This window comes from Magnolia sinica, chromosome 12 (assembly GCF_029962835.1).
Source record: "Magnolia sinica isolate HGM2019 chromosome 12, MsV1, whole genome shotgun sequence".
NCBI lineage: Eukaryota > Viridiplantae > Streptophyta > Magnoliopsida > Magnoliales > Magnoliaceae > Magnolia > Magnolia sinica.
Genome location: NC_080584.1, coordinates 18,670,510 through 18,677,037, shown reverse-complemented (window position 1 = coordinate 18,677,037; position 6,528 = coordinate 18,670,510). Strand labels below are relative to the sequence as shown.

The 6,528-nt window shown below is 41.4% G+C and overlaps 1 non-coding gene across 1 annotated transcript; it reads right to left on the bottom strand.

The window, feature by feature from the left end:
• Positions 1-2,816: 2,816 nt before the first annotated feature.
• Positions 2,817-2,923, bottom strand: LOC131222218 (small nucleolar RNA R71). Its single transcript, XR_009159926.1, has one exon. It is a non-coding gene; the product is annotated as a small nucleolar RNA R71 (small nucleolar RNA).
• Between the last annotated feature and the right edge of the window lie 3,605 nt (positions 2,924-6,528).

The window sequence follows — 6,528 nt, the reverse complement described above, 5'->3', positions numbered from 1 at the left end:
CCAGCCATCTTGTAGAGGGCCATGATTTCTTCAAACCCATGCTAAAATTTTGGACCCATGCAAGCACACGTGCACGATACAGAGGCCATAAGTGGACTGCCCTGCAACGTTCAAATTGATGTTTGGAAGATTTCTTCTCTGATTCCGTGTCAATGGACGTTCAAAACTACCTATTCTTGACCGAAATTTCGTCCTGAATCCAATGGACGGGGTGGATTTCTTCAAAAACACCTCTGTGGGGCCCACCGAACACGTCAGCGCCTCTGCATACGCCTTACGCGCGTCCGGGAAATCCGGAGATTCGGGGGAGTTGTGGGCCACGATCATCAATCTTCTCGATGATCTGAACCGTCTAAATGATAGAGAGGGAAGATGCATCCACTTCCACGCTGGCAGAATTGATCAGAAAGTGAACAGCGGGCCGCACGAAGTCTCTGATTACTGGCTGCGTAAGCTGACCCGCGCTTCTTTTGTCGATCCCTTGCTGTGAAAGGAGTCTCCTCACGCACCGACTCCAGCCGGGACTCCCTTCCACCGGCCTTGCTACTATTAAAGGAAGAAAAGGAAGAAAAGAAAAGGAGGAGAAAAAAACGAGAGGACGGGAAGAAAAAAAAAGTGAGTGGGGGCTGTTGGGAACGTGGGTTGGAGAGAGAGCAGCGGCTGTTTTTGCTAAGGCTGCTGGAAGAAGGTGGCTGCCGAACGTGGAGCTGGGAAGGCTGAGAGGACAGCAGGAAGAAAGAGAAACGTGAAGGAGGGAGCGCTTGGAGCATTCAAGGTGGGGTGCCGCAGGGACATGATCTGGATACGGGAAGACAAGGAGAAGAGAGAGAAGTTTTTTTTCTTCCTTTACTTTACTTCCTTGCTTTGTTTTTTTCCTTCTTCTTCTCCTTCTTCTTCTTTTTCTTCTAATTAGAATTTAGCCCGCATCATGACGGGCTAAACCTCTTAGCTAGGGCTAAGAGGTGAAGCTTGTAGTGAGATGGGAGACTCTGATTGCTGGGTTAACTATTTAATCGTGAATTGAACTTGATTATGGTTTAATTGTTAAGGGAATGTTTGTAGTTTTTAATGGTCTATTGTGACTGAAATTACAATGGGTCTGTGATAGCTTTGAGCATGTTCCTTTTCTCCTTTTCATGTTTATGAAGTCAGGAAGCCCTATTGTTCACCATCGTCTCATGGGCATGGTCGGATGACGGTACTCTGCCTAACTTTCATGGCATGTTGATTGATTGGTAATTAGATTAATTTTGTTGTTTGCTTTGTCTCCTGGGCAAGGTTTGGTGATGGAATCCATTCTAATTCATACACCTTTCATCTCTTGAAAACCAGATCAAGTAAGTTCAGTTTGATTTCCATGATTCCTGATGCAGGAAAAAGATCTCCCTGATCTCTACGAGTGGATCCTCTGAATCCCTAGTTTTCCTTCCTTTGAATTACTTAAAGTCTTACATAATTCTTCCACAATTATTCTATTTGGTTTAGATCACATCTTAGTCTAGTTCTAGTTCTACTTGGTTTCAGATAACGTACAGGTATCAGTCCCTGTGGATTCGACCTCGGTCTTACCGAGTTTATTACTACATCACAACCCTATACTTGGGGAGTGAACTAGTTTTTGGCGCCGTTGCCGGGGACTGACGGTTACGATTTTCTGAAATTAATTGGTTTTAAGATTAGTTTAAGATTAGGATTTTACTGACCTTAGTTTTATTTATTTATTTATTTATTTCTATTTGAGTTCAAAACTAACTTGTTTCCTATTTTGTAGGATCTGGACATAAGTTTCTCAATTGGTAATTCCTTCCTAATCTCTCTACTTTTTCATATTTTTAGAATTAGGGTTTAAATTTTAGAAATTTTCTAATTCTAGCACTTTTAGAATCTAATTTATTTTCCTAATTTATTTTTAGAATATTTTTTTTTTTTTTAGGAACTAACCTTCTTATTTTGTAGGCCTTTAAGATAGAAATTTCTAATTTGGTAAGCTCTTTCCCTACTCCCTATCTTTCAGTTCTCTTTTAATAATCTACTTTCTAGTTTAGATCTTTCCTAATTTATTTTAGAAATCTCCACTTTCTTTTAAAAAGTCCTTCTTTTAGAAATTGATTTACTGTTATTTTTCTTTTTAGAATCTAACTTATTTTTGTGTTATTTTGCAGGTCCTTAACTTAGGGGCATCAATTTGGTAATTTCTTTCCAACTCCCTCTCTCTTTTTTCTTTTTAGATTTCCTTTTCCTTTCTTAGGAGTAGACTTTGAATTTGATTGAGGGCTGCGAGTGTTTCATGCCCAAGTGGGCCCGTGACAACACTCGACGTCTCTTGACTGAAGGAGGATTAGTTGAGGGGTTGACTATCCATCGCAGGATTAGACACCGCTCGAAATCCCCTGAGTTAACTGAAGTTATGGCTGAAGACCAACCTCCTCTACTCCCACCCAGGGTGGAGGATACCCAAGATGAGAATGAGGTGCAACAGCACCCCGCCTCGTACTTTACGAGATTTTCTACAACCGGCGGGAGTGAGTACGCCTCATGCATGATTTTTCCCGAAAACATAGGACAAATGGACATCAAGCCGAGTTATCCAACTCCTTCCCAAATTCCATGGACTTGAATCGAAAGTCCATATTTACATTTGAAAGAGTTCGATGAAATAATAGCTACATTATGTTTTCCTAATGTATCCTTAAATATCGAGGTGAATCTTAATGTTGACAAGTCGAGATTAGACTCTACATTTATAGATCTCAATAGTTAGAATTTTTCTAATTAATGGAATAATAAAAAAATTCTTCCCACATCATAAAACGATTACCCTCAGAAAAGCAATCATGAACTTTGCCCAAAAAGAAGATGAAACATTCTTTCAATGTTGGGAAAGGTTCAAAGATTTGGTCAGTTCATGCCCACAACACGGATTTGAAACGTGGCGCATTACAAATTTTTTCTATGATGGATGACTTCTTCCATGCGCCAAATGGTCGAGACAATGTGTAATGGAGAGTTCATTAATAAAGATGTCGACGAGGTATGGGACTACCTCGATAGTTTGGCTGAAAAAACACAATCTTGGGACTATTACCCAAAGTCGAACACCACGTCTAGGCCGACTCAATTAAAGGAGAAAGGTGGATTATATCTCTTGAAAGAAGAGGATGATCTCAAGTGTAAGGTGACTACGCTCATAAGGAAAGTTGAGGCCATGGAAGGAAAGAAGGATAAGGTCAATGAAATTGTTTATGGCATCTATGATTGCAACATTCACACAACTGAAAACTGTCCTACAATACCGCCTTTCGAGGAGTGTTGAATGAACAAGCCAATGCCGTAAATAACTATCAAAGACCTTTATCTGGACCTAACTCCAACACATACAATCCTCGTCGGAAAAATCATCCAAACTTTAGTTGGAGGAATGGACAAACGGCGACTCCTCCGGTTTCTTCAATCAAAATCCAAATCAAGTGAAACCTCAAGAGGAACCTGGTTCAAAATCCCATACAAGAGCCGGCTCAGGCAATGCGGGGAATCACAGATTATATGCAAAAGAAAGATTCTCGTATGACGGTTATAGAAAAGGGGATGCTTCATGCACAACCTCTCCCCAATCCTAAACCGCAGTACGAGAATAATGATCCCAGCTCTTCAAATCAGATGGGACATGCTAAATCCATCACCACTCTTAGGAGTGGGAAGATCATTGATAAAACTCTTCCGGTTAGGCCCGAAAAGCCTCAAGAACCAAAAGAGGACAACAATGATGGATCCAGTGATGCCCCACAAAAAGTAGAACCGGAACTTTTAGAGAAGCCAGTTGCTCCATTCCCCCAACGGTTGGTTTCACCAAAACCTCTCTCTAACTCTCAGGATATCCTAGAGGTGTTGAAACAGGTGAAAGTCAACATTCCTCTGCTTGATGTCGTTAAACAGATACCTTCATATGCCAAATTCCTAAAAGACTTATGCACGACCAAGCGACAAAAAATTATTCAAAAGAAAATCTTCTTGACTGAGAAAGTGAGTGTCATCCTGAAGCAAGACGTGCCGCAGAAATTCAAGGATCCCGGTAGCCCAACCATATCATGTGTAATCGGGAACCATCGAATTGATCACGCACTTCTTGACTTAGGAGCGAGCGTCAATTTGATTCCCTACTCGGTATACAAACAGTTAGGTTTGGGTGAATTGAAACCCACCCTAACCACACTACAACTTGCTGATCGCTCTGTTCGTGTACCAAGAGGGATAATTGAGGATGTGTTGGTCCAAGTTGATAGATTTTACTACCCTGTAGACTTTATCATCCTGGACACTGAACCCATCAATAACATGAGCACTCAGATTCCTGTCATTCTTGGTCGCCCATTCCTCGCCACATCAAATGCAATTATCAATTGCAGGAATGGTATCATGACTATGTCTTTTGGAAATTTGACATTGGAGTCAAACATTTTTTTCAATAACGGCAGCAACTCAGAGGATGATGACGATTTCCACGACATTAACATGATTGACTCTTTCGTGGAAGATACGACACCTCTGACCTTATCCTCCGACCATCTAGAGACGTGCCTGGCCCACTCCCATGATTTTGATGATGACATGATTAGGGAGACGTGCGCCTTGCTTGATACTGCACCGGTACTTGAAGTTAACCGATGGAGGCCACAATTTGAAGAATTACCACAAACTGATGTAGTGCCTCTACCGTCTAACCTCAAGCCACCGAAGCTTGACCTAAAACCTTTACCCTCTGATTTGAAATATGCATATTTGGGTCAAGATGAGACATACCCGGTGGTGATCTCTGCCCACCTGGAGAAAGAACAGGAGAGTATGCTTATATCTACTCTCATTGAGCATAAAGGAGCCCTAGGATGGACGATAGCGGACCTCAAGGGAATCGATCCCTCGATTTGTACTCACCGCATATATCTTGAGGATAATGCAAAAACCGCTCGGCAACCACAACGTAGACTAAATCCCAACATGAAGGAAGTGGTTAAGGCCGAAGTTCTTAAACTATTGGATGTGGGTATTATATACCCTATATCTGATAGTCAATGGGTGAGTCCAACTCAAGTGGTTCCTAAGAAGTCCGGAATCACCATCGTAGCCAATGCTAATAATGAACTCGTGCCAACTAGAGTCACTACCGGTTGGAGAATGTGCATTGACTACGGAAGTTGAATACCGTCACGAGGAAAGACCACTTCCCTTTACCATTCATTGATCGATCCTGGAAAGGTTAGCTGGTCATTCCTATTACGCTTTCCTTGACGGGTATTCGGCTACAACCAGATAGAGATAGCCCCAAGACCAGGAAAAGACCACATTTACATGTCCCTACGACACCTTTGCCTTATCGAAGGATGCCCTTCGGACTATGTAATGCCCTCGCTACCTTTCAAGTGATGCATGCTTAGTATCTTTTCCGATATGGTAGGGCAATATCTAGAGGTCTTCATGGACGACTTCTCTGTTTATGGTCCATCTTTCAGCAAGTGCTTAAAGAGTCTTAAATGTGTGCTGAAAAGATGTGAAGTAAAGAATTTAGTACTCAATTGGGAGAAGTGTCATTTCATAGTTCGTAAGGGAATTGTCCTTGGACATATCATCTCGTCCAAAGGAATCGAGGTAGATAAGGCAAAAATTGATCTTATCTCTAACTTACCTCCACCTAAGAACATACGAAACGTGTGATCCTTTTTATGATATGTCGGGTTTTATAGAAGATTCATAAAGGACTTTAGTCTTCTCTCTTGTCCTTTATGTAATCTACTTTAAAACGATGCACTATATGAGTGGACTGAGCAATGCCAGGAAGCTTTCATGAAGCTTAAGGGCATGTTAACCATTGCACCTATCATGCAACCACCCGGCTGGAGCCTTCCTTTTGAACTTATGTGTGATGCGTCTGATTATGTTCTTGGGGCGATTTTAGGTCAGAGAAAAGAAAAGAAGCCCTACGTTATCCATTACGCAAGTAGAACTCTAAATCTCGCCCAAGTGAACTACTTGACTGCAGAAAAAGAACTCTTGGCCTTAGTGTTCGCTTTGGACAAATTTTGGTCTTACTTGATCGGATCCAAGATCATCATTTACATAGATCATGTGGCGCTCAAGTATCTTCTTTCCAAGAACGATGCTAAGCCCCACTTGATAAGATGAATCATCCTACTCCAAGAATTTAATTTAGAAATAAAGGATAAAAAGGGAGTAGAGAACGCAGTGGTTGACCATCTTCCTGACCTTAATATCTCTGATTCCCTTGAGATGAGACAAATCAATGACATGTTCCCTGACGAACAATTGTTTAGAGTCTCCCATTCACCTTGGTTCGTTGATATTGCTAATTGTCTTGCCACATGTTTCACACCGACACATTGGACTATGCTAAATAAGAAGAAAATTTTCAACAAGGTGCACAACTTCTTCTGGGTTGATCCGTATTTGTTTAAATATTGCCCAGACCAAATCTTAAGGAGATGTATGTCAGACAATGAACATCGGAGTGCCATTTCC